At 36.4% G+C, this 16,307-nt stretch overlaps 1 protein-coding gene across 3 annotated transcripts in view; it reads right to left on the reverse strand.

Annotated features, from left to right (window-relative positions):
• CTNND2 (catenin delta 2) overlaps positions 1–16,307 on the reverse strand; it is a 933,747-nt gene that overhangs the window by 636,609 nt on the left and 280,831 nt on the right. The gene's annotated exons all lie outside the window — the stretch shown is intronic.

Raw genomic sequence — 16,307 nt, forward strand, 5'->3', positions numbered from 1 at the left:
GACATTACATTTTTCCTGTCACCCAAGTTTGAAACTGTGACATTGGTTTTAAGCTCTCTTGCTCCTTTGCTGACTACATTTGCCTGCTTACTTGCTGAGACATCTTTTCTTTCCTATTTAATCTCCTTCTCTCCTCTGGGCCACTTTCTCACTACAAAAATTACCACTTTTTACAGTTTTCTTCAACTCTTTTTTGTCAAGGCACGATCTACTATGACTTTTTGTCAAGCACCTAAAAATATTTCCTTGTATTTTTCTCATGCATTTATATTTTAGTCCACTGCAAAAGAGTTTCTATCATTCCCACTCTACAGAAATGCCTTGTCACACATGGCCAATAGTTTCCTACTTACTTTCACATCTGCAGTATCTGATGGTTAACTACACGTCCTTCTTAACGTGGTTCACATATCTTGGTCTTGGTTTTAACAGTATTCTAATTTCTACCTCTTTCTTTCTTTCTCTTTCTTTTCTTTTCTTTTCCTCTTTCTTTCTCTCTCTCTCTCTCTCTCTCTCTCTTTTCTTTCTTTCTTTCTTGTTTTTTAGATGTAGTCTCATTCTGTCATCCAGGCTGGAGTGAGTGGTGTGATCTTGGCTCACTGCACCCTCCACCTCCTGGGTTCAAGTAATTCTTCTGCCTCAGCCTCCCGAGTAGCTGGGATTACAGGCATGTGCCACCATGCCCAGCTAATTTTTGTATTTTTAGTAGAGACAGGGTTTCGCCATGTCAGCCAGACTTGTCCCAAACACCTGGCCTCAAGTGATCCACCTGCCTCTGCCTCCCAAAGTGTTGGGATTACAGGCATGAGCCACTGCGCCCAGCCCTGTTTGCTGCTTCTTTTTGCCAATCTCTTTGTTCAGTTTTGTTTCCCACAAAATGCAGCCATTCTCCTAAGTATTGCCTGCAAGGATTTATTCCTCTGCATACATTTTCTTCCATTATTTGGTCTGTTCCTAAAGCATCATCCATCATATCTACTCGTATCAGACCTGTGGCCATGTATGTGCCAAGATTTCTAGAAAATTCCAGGAATACATTTCTAATTGTCCATTACCTCCAAAGATGGCCAAGTAGTTACTACAAGCCATACACATAATAGTGTTTTTCTCCCTTATGCAAATGCTCCTATTTCTGAATTCTCTGTCTTGGGTTATAACACTGATGCTGGCTTCGAGTCATTGACCTCTAGTGACATCATCTTCATAATTTTTCACCCCTGGAAGGAAATTCCTTGGACATTCCTCACCAGCTGGATCCCTGATATCCCATTTCATTCTCACCTCATCTAACACGACTTGATATCACTTGATGTCATAGTTTCTAGATCTGATTTATGTTTTGCCTTCTATGTTGCCATATTTTAGCTCATCCATCATTCATTCATCATATATTAACCATGTATACTGTAACAGGTACATACATGATAAGATTTTCTTCACCTGGTCACTTAACAAACATTTACTGAGCAGCTATTATTCTAAGCTCATTGTTAGGTCAGAAGCACATTCATACAAAAATGAATATTAAATGGCTCTTGACCTTAGTTCTGTGTAATACTGGTATATAGAGGAATCTGAGCCAGTTTGCAAAATCTCTTCAAGGGAACAATATTTCCACAAGTGTTACAGAGAAATAAATAAGGGCATACACTGAGTCAAAGTTAAACAAGAGTCTTTATTACGGAATTATCAGAGCCATTTATATGTGAATACACATTCTCAATTTCCCGGAAAGGGAAGGGAATATAGAACCACCAATTTATTATACCACAGGCTTCTGCCTCTTTACTCGGTCTGATAAAGTAGGTGTGTCTGACTGCCCACATTTTATGGATGGAGAAACTGATGTTAAGCAAATTCAGGTAAATATAGTAATAGACTGCAGTAGGCTGGTGGCTAATATCTATGCTTCAAGGTCTGCTAAAAGTTTTGGCTCCTTTATTTTACACATATTTAGCACTTTAACAACATGCTCTATACCTTCATCATTCTCTGCCTCCTCTGCCTAACCTTATCAGGCTTTTTTTTTCCCCCATTCATATCTGACCACACCAGTTACTTGTGTCATGATGTCCATTTCATATCATTTGAAAAATCTTAAAAAAAAACTCTCTATCAATTATAGACCCACAATCCCTTCTGCAAAATACTTGGAGATAGATGTGTTTCTGAATTCATAATGTCTGAATACAAATATATTACTATACCTATACTGTGGAATCAAAGGGAAGCACTCAGGATCAACACGTTAAAATTTCTGCAAAAATATGTGCAATTGTTCACAGTTCGTGAGATTAATAAAACTATAAATAGCTGCATGCTAGTTCAGGTCAGGTTTGGACACAAAAAGGAAAAAGGTTTTGGCCACTTGTATCCTTAACATCTAGTCAGAACATGCTGCTAATTGTTCCTAGGAAACATCTTCACAACATTTCACTACACACTCATAAACCCACACACATGTCCACACAGGTGCATGCACATCTATCCTACAGATTTTGGAGTCAAGTGATAATCAATGTAATTTGGTAAAAATAATATTTAAGCCTCTCATTTTTCCATACCTGTGACTATCCGAAATTTTACCAAGAAATAATTACTGCTGCATGGTACAATTTACCATAAATTGATTCTTTTCGCAGTCATGTCACTTTAGTCTATTCTAGTCAAAGCAAACACTTATGATTATTACCGAATCAATCTTTCAGGAATTAGGCGAGCTTAATTTTACATATATTGAGCATTATTTGTATACTTATTTTATCACATTTTATCAGTAGATTATTGTATCCATCAGATATTCATTCTCAGCTAAATATAAAATATATTTGAGTAAACACAATTAGGTAACTAGAAACCAAATTCTGTTTTCTTCCATTTTTAAAAAAATTATGCAACTCTGGAACTTGTGTGAATTCAAGAAAGATATTTTGCAAAATTAATAGACAATCATTTTTAAAAGTTACTATGTTCTTTCTGAAGTTTTGTGGTATATGGCTTTTATTTATATGCACTAAAAACATAAGAGTCCTAAAAATAAAAACAAAATTATTCTCAGGCCAGGCACAGTGGCTCATGCCTGTAATCCTAGCACTCTGGAAGGCCAAGACGGGAGGATCACCTGAGGTTGGGAGTTTGGGACCAGTCTGGCCAACATGGTGAAACCCCATCTCTACTAAAAATATAAAAATTAGCCAGGTGTGGTGGTGCATGCCTGTAATCCCAGCTACTCCGAAGGCTGAGGCATGAGAATCACCTGAACCCAGGAGGCAGAGGTTGCAGTGAGCTGAGATCATGACACTGCACTTCAGCCTAGGTGACAGAGTGAGACTCTGTCTCAAAAAAAACAAAACAAAAAAAAAACCTCCAAAACCAAAGTTTATTCTCAGTGTCTTTTCTTTCCTTTATCTGGCACTGCATGCAGTCTGAGAGTACAGTTGATACGTAGTCCTAGTAGGTTACTCATTAATTAGTCTTTTTAAATCCTATGTACAGGAGTCTGTTGATCAGAAGCCATATGCACTCTCTACATGGGTTGTAATAAATATATTTTAAATTTTTGAACTTGTTTGCGTGATGGCATAGAAAGAAGTTTAGATAAACATTCCAAACAGAAGGTGTATGCATTGTGGCTTGGGTGAGTTTATAAAAATGACATGATCTAACATATTTCCGTTTCTTAGTGCTGCACAAGTAGCTAGAAATCTCTCTCCCTGTACTTATCCCAGCTAGAGTCATAACCCTTCTCCATTAACTACTGGTGCCATCTGTTGGTATGAAATGAATGGGCATCCAGATTGGTGGGTATTTGAATCACTCACAGAAGAAAAATCATGTGATTCACCTTATTATCTGACTTGTGAAGTTACCATCATACTTTAGTGATCAGATATTTTCAAATATGTTTTCAACAAATGTTTAAAATAATGTATGAAATGGATTTCAATATCAACAAAAAGCATTTTAATCAATGACACTTTACATTTCTTGATTTTAAAATACACATCTTAAATAAAAACTTTGAAAACAGTAGCTTCATCATTATTTTTGGTATTCTTCACAAGAAATGAGTAATGGCTAACAGGTATCCTAATCATCCTTTTTTATTTTCTGTAACGCTGATGTTTTGACATCTTGTGATCTGGCTGACCTGGAAGGGCCAGCTCCTGCCAGTGCTTGTGTACCCCTAGAGAGAGCATATGACCAGCCCAACAGCCTGCCTTTCACATGCAAGGTAACCAATCCAGTGACCACTCACATCACCACCTCCTCTACAGGGCTGTCACATTCAAGACTAATATTCCCCCGCCTAGTCATCTCAGGGGCAGAAAACACACATCCAGGACACTGCCTACACGCCACAGCTTGCTGAAATTATTCAAACCATCCAATCCTAAACCTGTTTACCTGGCCTTATCCTTCCTTCATACAGAAAGCACAATAAAGGTGCTTGCCCACATCTCCCCTTTGCTCTCTCTGCCTCCTGACTCGCCCAGTGCTTCTCCGCATAGCCTGGAATATCTTGGGTGCCCCTCCTTTTGGGAACTGTGAGTAAAGAACTATCTTTTAATGGCAGTTGTCCCCTGGTCTGTTGGCCTCACAATGCCTGAGTAATAATAAAACCTACCTTTCAAAACAATAGATCACTGGGTCTATTATCTGTTTTGAAGTCCCCATGATTATAACCTGTGACATTCTGGGCTCTTTATATCTGGAGGCTGGAGGTGTTCTTCCTCATTCCAGGCAAAAGTGCCAGGTGACACTTAGTCTAGTGGCTCCAAAGCCTACTCCAAGAATTTCTGGATGTCGAATACCTGAAGTCTATTTAGCGCTCAGGGCATATGAACCTCAACACGGCCGTGATGGAACACTGACCTATTAGCCAAAATACGGTCTACTTAACCCTGTCTGTCTCATGCCAGACATCAAGAATAGCTGTAGGTCCTGGTTCATTGCTGTTTACTCAGCCATTCTCAGGAGTCTCCTGAAAGCACTGTGTATGTGTGAGTGGATGAGTATCTGCATGTGTGTACACACACACTTGCATGCATCCATCTAAAATAATTCTGCCATATTTAAGTATATAAAACTAACATTCAAAAAATTATGTAAAATACATATCAGATTTTAGACTACCACATTTATACTTCTTAAAAAGTAATTCTGTAATATGGATACGTTGGTGGATAATCACTGGTAATATTTTGGCAATGCAAAAAAATCTATTCAGTGTAAATTTCATGTTGATTACATTAATCATTATATTTTATTTGTAAGTAGGTTTGAATTATCTGACATATAAAAATTTTATATTTCCAGTAGCATCTTTGCTGATTTCACTATTGAAAATTAATGCAGAGCTGACTCCAGATTTTTCATTTATATTATATTAGAGGTTTTTGTTAGATCACAGATTTCTTTAACTTTGGAATTTATATTTTTGATTGAGAAAAAATCATGTAAATGGCATGCATTTGTAGCTTATAGAAATACATTTAAATCATGTAAAAACATGAAAGAAATCAAATATAAATACATAACAAATACAATATGGTACAGCTTATTTTATTTAGATGTATACAGATGACGTATCAAAATGCATTTAGCCTCCTTCATGCAGCAAAAGAGAATGTGGTAAAAAGGTGGTGCTGGGTAGGAAGTAGCTTTACTCCCAACCTCTAGCGTTATCTTGGGAAGAGTAAATTATCTTTGTTACATGTTTCCCATCTGAAAATTTTAAACACCTAAGCTCTCTCCTAATACTAAGGATTGCCTCATTAAGCATATGTAGGCGGTGCTGTCATAGTTGGCTGATTCTATAAGCTGCCTTGAAGCACTTTCCTTCCCTTGCCCTGAACTCTTTGCATCTTGCAGATATAATACACAAACAAAATACAGTATTTTTAGATGAAATATTCAGCATCACTTAAAATTAAAACTAAATTTAAATTTGTCAAATGGATGCTTAAAAATCCAAAAAGATTTAAATATGAGTAACTGGGACCCAGAATCAGGCTTATTATAATGTTCACTAAGAAATAAGACAGAAGAACAACACCCCATGCCTTCTTTTGGATTTACAAACAATTACCCAACACAAATTTCTGGTAAAAAATCATATAAGTTGTTCCTCAAGCTCTAAAAATACGTTAAAATTAGAATTTTCTATAGACGTTTATATTGAATAGATTCTATTTCCTAAGCTAAGATTTAATTTAAATGAAGACCAAAAAGTAAATGAACTTATGTTCTTGCCAGCATAAAACAAGATGACTGTACCCTTGATTGAGGGCAAGAAACTAGCCAGCTTAATATTAAACATCCATTGTATGCAACTACATATAATAGGTTTGGCAATAAACACAATAATAATGTAAGTGTTCTGACTATTTTCTGTAAGAGTTCTTATCAGAAATGGACATCTCAGTTATATTTATATGGGTTCATAAACCATAGAGTTTTTGATGATTTGGTCTCATTCCAAACCATCCAAAAAGGTGCAATTGATTGAACTGGCCATGCAGTTAAAATGGCTAAAATGATCAGATTGACTATAACTCTGTCAGGTGCTTATCAGAAAAACATGATCTTACAAAGGCAAATCTGTCCCAACAAAAGCATGGCTCAGAAGCCTTGCCTACTTGCATACACACCTGGACCCTCGAAAATATATTCTTAAGTATTCATTTATATCCTGTCTACTTCAAAACGGAGTTTAGACAATTACATCAAGGAAGAAAGAAGCCCTAAAAGCAAAGCAATTAACACTAATATCATTCACATTAATTTCAGAATGATTAAAACAACTGTTTTACCCCGTAAGCATGTAAGATTTCCACTTCTTAAATCCTTATGCTATTGTTGCTATTTTTAATCTACTATGACTATATCCTTCAAAGTAACATAAACAACATGACTGGTTTATTTTTGGTACCATAAGCGGACTATTTACTGGCAAATTGTTCCCACTGAATGAGAAAGAGAAACTTAATAACGCTGTTGGTCTTTGATATTTTTCCAGCAGAAATATTCCTTCCTCCATGTAGTACATGAGACTTTCAGCCTCCAGACAGCCTCTTTATTTTAGAGGAAAAAAAATGTCAGATCGGTAGAAGTGTTCATGACTTTGCTTTATTTTCATTTTCTTATAGGCTTGTTGATATGGTTTGACTGTGTCCCCACCCAAATCTCATCTTGAATTGTAGCTCCCATAATTCTTACTCATCGTGAGAGGGTACTGGTGGGAGATAATTGAATCATGGGACTAGTTTCCCCCATACTGTTCTCACGGCAGTGACTAAGTCTCACAAGATCTGATGATTTTATAAAAGGTTTCGCCTTTCGCCTGGCTCTCATTCTCTCGTCTGCCGCCGTGTAACATGTGCCTTTCTCCTTGTGGCATGATTGTGAGACTCTCCAGCCACATGAAACTGGGAGTCCATTAAACCTCTTTTTCTTTATAAAGCACCCAGTCTTGGGTTTGCCTTTATCAGCAGCGTGAAAATGGACTAACACACCCATCTCACATGCAATGACACCCACAGGCTAAAAGTAAAGGGATGCAGAAAAATCTTCCAAGCAAATGGAAAACAGAAAAAAGCAGGGGTTAATATTTTAATTTCAGACAAAACAGACTTTAAACCAACACAGATCCTAAAAATACAAAGAAAGATATTACACAATGGTAAAGGGTTCAATTCGAGAAGAAGACCTAACTATCCTAAATATATATATGCGCCCAACAAAGGAGCAGCCAGATTCATAAAAGCAAGTTCTTAGAGGCCTACAAAGAAACTTAGATAACCACACAATAATAATGAGAGATTTCAACACCCCACTGACATTATTAGATCAATCATCGAAGCAGAAATCTAGCAAAGATATTCAGGACCCAAACTTGACACCTAACCATATAGGCTTGTTTTTCTTTATAAATTACCCAGTCTCTGGCATGTCTTTATTAGGAGTGTAAGAACAGACTAATAAACTCGTAAATAAGTGAAAAGTTAAGGGCATGTAAACTCCTATGCATTGAGTATTTCTGTGTTAGACAGAATGCAAAGATTTTAAGGCAAAATCTCATTGGATCCTCGGGACAAATCTATTGTTCTTTAAATTTTAGAGATAAAGATACCAAAGCTTGTTAAATTTACATGTCTTGACCAAGACTGAACAGTAGCCATAGGAGAACTCTCGGGTTATCTCTTTTATTCTAAAGAAACAGTTTACATCAACTGGCTTGTTGAAAAGAGAGAGGAACATGCGAAAAGTGAGTATCTCTATTTATGAATAAAAATGTTGAATAACCTTGCTGTTTTCATTTACAAAGGAGAGCACAGAATTCCTTTAATACTTGACAATGGTGTTATTGTATTCATGGACGATGATCAGTCAAAATGTACTCTGTAGGTTGTATTTTATTAAACAGATTTAATTTTAGACGTAATTTTGTTAAACAGATGTAATTTCAAGCACAAAATTAAAAGGAGACCTAAATACAGCAGTGACATTCAAAAAATTAACTTTTATCAAGAGCATCTTCTTTTAAAAGTGGTTTTTGTGATTTTGTTTTATAAGAGGTTAGAAAAATAAAATAAAATGATTCTGCTCAAGTTAAGGAAAATTAACACTTGGAACTCCCACAGCGATAATTCCTTTCCCTCCCCCAACATTAAGGAACTCCAAATTTTTACCAAACAACTACAACTGCTAAAACTGTACCTACCTATATATTGATTCTACATATACTTCTTTAGCATCTACTGTATGCCAGTTACTATGCTTGAAGTTGCATGTAACCTAACTTGTGGTTTAAATTTTAGAGGCAGCTATCTGTAAAACCAAAACAAACAAAAAATCCATTGACAACAGCAACCAAAAACCCCCAAAATATTTTTGAAAAACTAAACGCACTTCAACACTGTATGCACTATATGCACCGTAAACAACATACAAAGATATGACCACATGGTTGAAAATGTCAGAGCACAATAGCAGATAAAAGTATTTAAACAACGACGCTACATGAAATTGCTATGAATCAGTGTACCTTTTGTTTCTTGCTTCTAATCGTCACAGGAAAAGGACTTGGTCCTCAAAAATTCACTCACCTAACTCTCTTGTTAGAATCATTGGGGGAAAATATTTTGTCTAAAAGTCTGAATAGGACATACATGCAGAAACTAATTTTAAACAAGAGGTCAACCAATCCCATAGGGAAAGAATAATGTTTTCAACAACTGACGCTGGAACAACTGGGTAATGCAAACAGAAAAATCTCAATCTCTCTCTCTCTCTCTTCGCCTACTCTTATTTCATATCATTTACAAAAAATAACTTAAAATAGGTCATAGACTGAAGTGTAGGATGTAAAAGTATAAAACTTCTATAAGGAAATAAAGGAACAAAATCTTTGCAATCACTGGTTAAGAATTTCTTTAAAATAACATGAAAACACAAAATAAAATTGGATATACAGTATTAGAATTCATCAAAATTACAAAGTTATGCTCTTCAAATAATAGAAAAATTAAAAGGGAACCACAAACTGGATGAAAATAGTTTCAAAATACCTGTCTGATACAGGACTTGTCTCCAATATACATGAAGAACTTTCATGACTCAACACTAAAAAGATAACTCAATTAAAAAGATAGGTCAATTATCTGAATGAACTCTTCAATAAATAAGATATAAGGGTGATAAATAAGTATCTTAAAATTGGTCAGTAGTACAATTTGTAAATAAACCTTAATAAAGCCAACAAAAATTTAATGCCATCGGTGTTTGCTACAGTTTAACTACAGATTATAAATAAATTTTTCACTGAAATTATGAATATATTCATTTCACTCCAAACATACAATGTTTCTGCTAACAAGTACAGAATGGTATTGTCAGCCTCTTTCAAAGACTGAGTATAAAATAGTAGGTGTCGCAGATACCTAATATGAAATAAAACATGAGGCCATAATGCAGAGGCAACCCAACTCAAATGCCAGAACTCATTTAGTCCCAGAACTTTCCACTGTAAGCTCGGCAAAGGGACAATTTTCTTCCACCCCAAGATTTTTGTTGCACACTGATGCCAACTTGTCTACCTTCCCCTTAATGCTCAGCAGTTTTGCCTTTCACTCCATTGCATTGCATATGTAAGGCTGATTGCTTGTTGTGCTTACTGATTACCTCATTTAAAGTTTTAAATTGCATTGTCTTAAAAATGAACACTATACTATGTGTGATATTTAATAATGAGGTAAAACCTAAAACATAAACTTGCAGGTAGGAAAGATTTGCATAATTCATTGAGATTATATGAAACACTATCATATTAGGAATGTACACATTGCTAATTGTAAAATTATATCCCATCAACCATCACAAATTGAAGAGTCAGAGTGTTTAAGTCACTTAAATTGTTAAGTGGTTGAGGCCTGGAATGTGTTTTCAGTTTTGCTAGACACTCTTGACTTTGTCTCTGGTGGCTGCCACTGTGCAATTACGTTCTTTCTCCTTAGAGGAGCAAACACAGCAAGATTAACCCTCTCAGATATAGGAAGCTATGACACCGCACGTCACATCCACAAAAATATACCCACTCATGCTTTTTCTAAAATGAAATATTTGCTCTATACAAAGCATTAAACTTCACATGCAAATCAGAAAAGTACAAGAAGAGTTTTACAAGTGTACAAGCACACACAGACACACACAAATTGAAGAACCCATTAGTGTTTTAATTCTAAGTTTTAAAAATTGTGCCAAATTGTTCTTATTTCTTCTTTTTTTGGTGTGCTGGAGGCTCTCTCACTCCTTCTGCTAAACCAGGAGCCTCACTTCCTCTATTTTCGGCTGCCAGGTAGAGGATAGATGATGAATAAAATTTGAGCTAATTTGCAGAGGTGTTTGGAAAGCATTTGAAAAATTGCTGGTGACCACTGTGCTCCAAAATTGGGTCATGAGGAGCAAGTCCCATAAAACAGCTCTTTTATCTTTTGGATAGATTTATTAACACTAGAAGAACTAGGGAATTCCATTAAAAAAAAAAAAAAATGTTTCTGGACTTTGGCCAAGCATCTGAGAGGGCTAGCAGTAGTGCGCTGAAATGCCCTTCTAACTCTCATCGTTTCTGATAATTCTTCAAGACCTATCTAGATGTCCCCAGTTCTGCAAAGCAGACCCTACATAATCCGGGTGGAGTCACCAGGAGCTCTTCAGTGGCTCCACAGAACAGATGCTCTCCATTGTGCCCTTTATCAGCTGTGTACCACGATGTTTTTAACAATTCGTTTTAACACAGCCTCCTCTATTGGACCATGATTCTATAGTATAACAAAATGTTCAGACCGCATGCAGGCATCGATAGATATTTGATGAAAGCTATGGTTGAAATCCTGCAGACAAAATGAAAAAAAATTACTATGGGTAACAGTAGATATAAATAGATAGTTAATGACAATGTGGAAATAGTATTTGCTATTTCGAAGGATGGGGAGTACCCTTATAGCAGTGGTCCCCAGCCTTTTCAGTACCAGGGACCACTTTCATGGAAGACAATTTTTCCACAGACTGGGTGGGGGGTGGGTCATGGTTTCAGGATGTTTCAAGTGTGTTACATTTATTGTGCACTTTATTTCTAGTATTACATGCTCATCATTATGTAGAATCAGTGAGAACCCTGAGCCTGTTTTCTGGCAACTAGATGATCCCATCTTGGGGAGATGGGAGACAGTGACAGATCATCAGGCATTAGATTCTCATAAGGAGCACACAACCTAGATCCCTCACATATGAAGTTCACAGTAGGGTTCACACTCATAAGAATCTTTTGCTGCAGCTCATCTGACAGGAGGTGAAGCTCAGCTTGGCTCACTTACCCACAACTCACCTCTTGCTGTGCGGTGAGGTTCCTAACAGGCCATGGAATAGTACCAATCCATGGCCCAGGGGTTGGGGACCCCTGCTTTATTGAATACAACTAACTTTTTAATCAAATTTGTGATTTGGATAGGGATAGCTATTATATGGATGACGGAAACAATTCCACACGTTTTCACCATGCTGGAACAATGGGTAAATCCAAAAAGACAGACTTTAAACACGATACATTAAAAAGTCTTAATTTTATATTAAAATATGTAATGGTCCAGGATCAAGACACTGAGGCTTAAAAACCATAATATGCATATAAGACCACAAAATAACGGATATGTGCATTGAGCTCTTGTTCTGCATTAGCTTAAGTGGGAAGTGCTTGACAAGTATCAGCTAACTCAATTCTCAAAACAGGACAATGTAGCAATATTAGAAGTTGCATGCAAAAGATGAGGCAATTGAAACTGAGAGGGCAGAAGGAACCTGCCCAAGGTCAGATCAAAGAGTATGTGACACAACATGAGTGTAATCCTCAGCTCTCTGGGGTTAAAATTCCCTGTGCTCTTTTCTAGTCAATCACTGCTTCCAGCATCAGCTATAAGCACCATGCTCTACTGATTCTCAAAGCAGTATGGGAGTTACTTGGCCTCTAAAAAATTATAAGGCTCTATGCTTCATTAATAGATGTATTATGAGCAGACTAAGAAGGCTGATTGTTCTTCATCACTTTTTGTACTTCTTAGGAAATTATATTTGTCACAATTACAGTATCCCCAGGATGGGAAAGTGTCCAAAAAAAAAAAAAAAGAGTGGCTAAAGCTTTTGAGAAGACTTGGAAAAACACAATGACCATCTTGGAATGCACAGAGAACTGCAGATGCAAATGGCACTTTTACTTTTTGCATGCCTCTGGGTGATGGGACAAAAGCTGACAGGAAAGACTTTTTAGCAATTAGAAATGTCTAAAAATAAATAGACTAATTTGTGAGACAATAAATTCCTCTCTACTGGAAACCATTTTTGTGGAAGGTAGATGACACATAATTGGGAGTGGTATGCGCCTAGCAGATTTGACCAGGTGACTGCAAGTTCCTTTCCTGCTCTAGGGATCCATAACTTTAGTGATCAACGACCCAGGTAGCAGAACAAATGAAAATGTTAGAGCTATGCTTCAATTACTAATTTCCATGTCAATGTTTTTGAGTAACGTATATCGAGCATTTCTTATAGTTACTGATGATTAGCCTTGTTGCCACTGGCTAACCCGGAAAAGTTAAACAACAACAACAACAACAACAAAAACTCATGCAAGAGACAATAAGCCTCTTAAATAGGGGCAAAAGATACACAGGAGGTAGAACAGATTTCTCTGGTGTCTGATACGATAGTTGTTTTCTACAGGTGGTTCATAAACCCCACTCCCTACCCCGGCATCTCGTTAAAATTCTCCAGGTCACTAAAAGTGATAATAGCATTTGTTTAGGAAGAATGTATTTTCACCCCTGAAAAAGACGAGTGTGAACCTATCAAATAAAAGCTACCAGCATTTAGAGGAGAGATCACGACATAAACAGTCAAAGATGGAGTAACACCACTGGTGAGCTTTCAGCATTTACAGTTTTATACATTTTATGTTTCCTTTGTAGGCACATGTTGTTCATATCTGAATACAAGTTCGTTTCCTATTTTATTTTATTTTAGGTTTTTCAGAGACATGGTGTTGCTCTGTTGCCTAGGCTGGAGTGCCGTAGTGCCATCATAGCTCACTACAGCCTTCAACTCCTGGGCTCAAGCAATCCTCCCACCTCAGCCTCCCAAAGTGCTGGGATTACAGGCACGAACCACCTCATGGCCTCACTCATTATTTGGCCTCACTCTTTATTTTAACATACCATTCGTCTCCACATCAAACAGGCTATGAGATGTCATGCTTTAACTGTTGAAAAAAATGCTAATGAAAAGTAATTCAAAGTTAAAATGCCTCATTTTATAGAAGGAAAAAAGTAAACTTTTTTCCCCAAATAGTAATGAACTCTAGCATATTTAATATGTTTCTTAAATGTTCCATATGGTTTTCTACTTATACGTGCATCTTTGAAAAAGACATACTGTGACTTTTATTTCTCATTCTATTTCCTATTTTTCTCACTCAACACTGTGCTTCTGAGTCCCTGCATCTGCAGAGACACATAACTCATTACCTTGGGCCAATGTATAATTCCCCAAGTGCTACACTTTATTCCTTGAGGGATCTCCCAGCTCTTTCAATGCATACAGTGCTGTGATAAATGTCTGCTGCACACATCTCCTTGTGAACTGCAGGAGGATGTCTCTAGTAATGCACACCAGAGTGTCCTGCAGGACACTGGGCAACACGCAGACTGAATCTCTTCAATTCAGTCCACTGGCTTCCGGAGGGACTGACCAGCAAACGCCGCAACTGGGGGTGCAGGTGTGTTTCTGTTTCCCCAATTCTGGTATCTTTTGACAGCATCTGGTATCTTTTGACCTTTGGCAAACCAATTGGTGTAAAGAGGTCTTCTTTTTCTTAAACTGCATGCAGAAATTACTAAGAAGAATTCTACTTTGGTTTGGTAACTTCACCATTTATGTGCTTTGCTCGGTTTTCCATTAGGATAAGCTTTTCCTTTTTCCTTTATAGATATTGTTTTCTTATATATCCTAGTTCGTAGGATATCCTGCTGTCAAATAATCCTACTGTCAACAATCACACCTGTAATCCCAGCACTTTGGGAGGCCGAGGCAGGTGGATCACCTGAGGTCAGGAGTTCGAGACCAGCCTGGCCAACATGGTGAAATGGCATCTCTACCAAAAATACAAAAAAAATTAGCCGGGTGTGGTGGTGGGTGTCTGTAATCCCAGCTACTCAGGAGGCTGAGACAGGAGAATCACTTGAACTCGGGAGGCAGACGTTGCAGTGAGCCAAAGTCATGCCAAGAGTGAAACTCCGTCTCAAAAAAAAAAAAAAAAAAAAAAAAACACATAAATAATCACATCTTCTCCCAGTCACCTGTTTCATACATCTCTTAACTCTTCAGATTGTCCTTCACTAAACAGAAATATTAATTTTGATGTAGTAATATAATGTCACTTTTTCCCCTCAGGATTTTCCTTCCTGGGGAAAAGAAAGTCCATTCAATAAAGCTTTTCCAATCTTGCTGTCATTAAGATATTCTCCAATATGTTATTCTAGACATTTCATAAGATTACTTTTCACATTTAGGTCTTTAAATCATTGAAAGTTTTGTAGGATATTTCCATGACAAGCCAGGTTTCTGTACAAGGTTATGCTACCTTTATCACACATCAAGTAAACATATATTCATGGGGATACTTTCTGGATTCCTCTGTAGCAAGGATCTATGCCTTATTCTAAAGACTATACACACACTTTACTAGTATAAAAATTTTCTTACTATTTGTTAAGGAGAGGCCCTACTATTTTAATTGTATATATGAAATATAAGATACTTAAGTTTAAAACATTCTGTTCTATATTTTATAACATCCAATTAAAACATTGAGGTCTTGATAATATTAAACTAGATTATATAACACATTATTAAGTTTGTCCAAAGACAACCAAATATTATTATGGATGAAGACTCTATTCACTATATTTGCTCTGAAAAATAAAGTTCTATTTTTAATATAAGGGAACATTTATAAGGTTTAAAATTTTTTACCATTAAAATCTGATGCCAAGACACAGGCTTCTCATTTTTAAAATAAAATGGATGGACAAGATGATGCTGAAGGTCTGTGTAAGCTCTAAAATTTTTATGAACCTATAAAAATCACCCACATAGAAATTTCAGTGGAAAAAGGCCATTTCCATGTCTTTATTTTCGGACAAATTTCCTAGAAGGTAACTTTTACTTGTACATTCACCTTCATGCTTTGTCTCAAACATCTGTGCACCAACTGAGAATACAGGAACATCCTTCACTGCCAAGTGGGTTACTTAAAAAATTAAACAGCAAAAATAACACAGAAGAAATTCTGTGTAAAAGTAATACCTAAAAATGTTTTGAGACTGAGGTGAGCAATTTAATAAAATATGAGCTAAATGGATTGGATATATCTCATCAAACAAAATTAGTATTTCTAAGAGAATACTGTCATTTTTGGTACAAATAACTATTTTAATAACATTATGTATGATATCACTTAAAAATAATACTTGTATCTTAGAGTTATGCCAGTTTTTCCTTGAGACAAAACTGAGTTTCTTCAGATATTTTAGGGAAAATCTATTCCAAAATGTACACATTTTTTTAAAGGCAATTAAAAATACGATCTCATTATTACTATTTAAAAATAAGACCACATTACACACTCACTAGAATTGCTGCAATAAAGACAGATAATAACAAATGTTGCTCAGGATATAGAAAAATTAACACACATA

This window comes from Piliocolobus tephrosceles, chromosome 4, assembly GCF_002776525.5.
Source record: "Piliocolobus tephrosceles isolate RC106 chromosome 4, ASM277652v3, whole genome shotgun sequence".
Lineage (NCBI taxonomy): Eukaryota > Metazoa > Chordata > Mammalia > Primates > Cercopithecidae > Piliocolobus > Piliocolobus tephrosceles.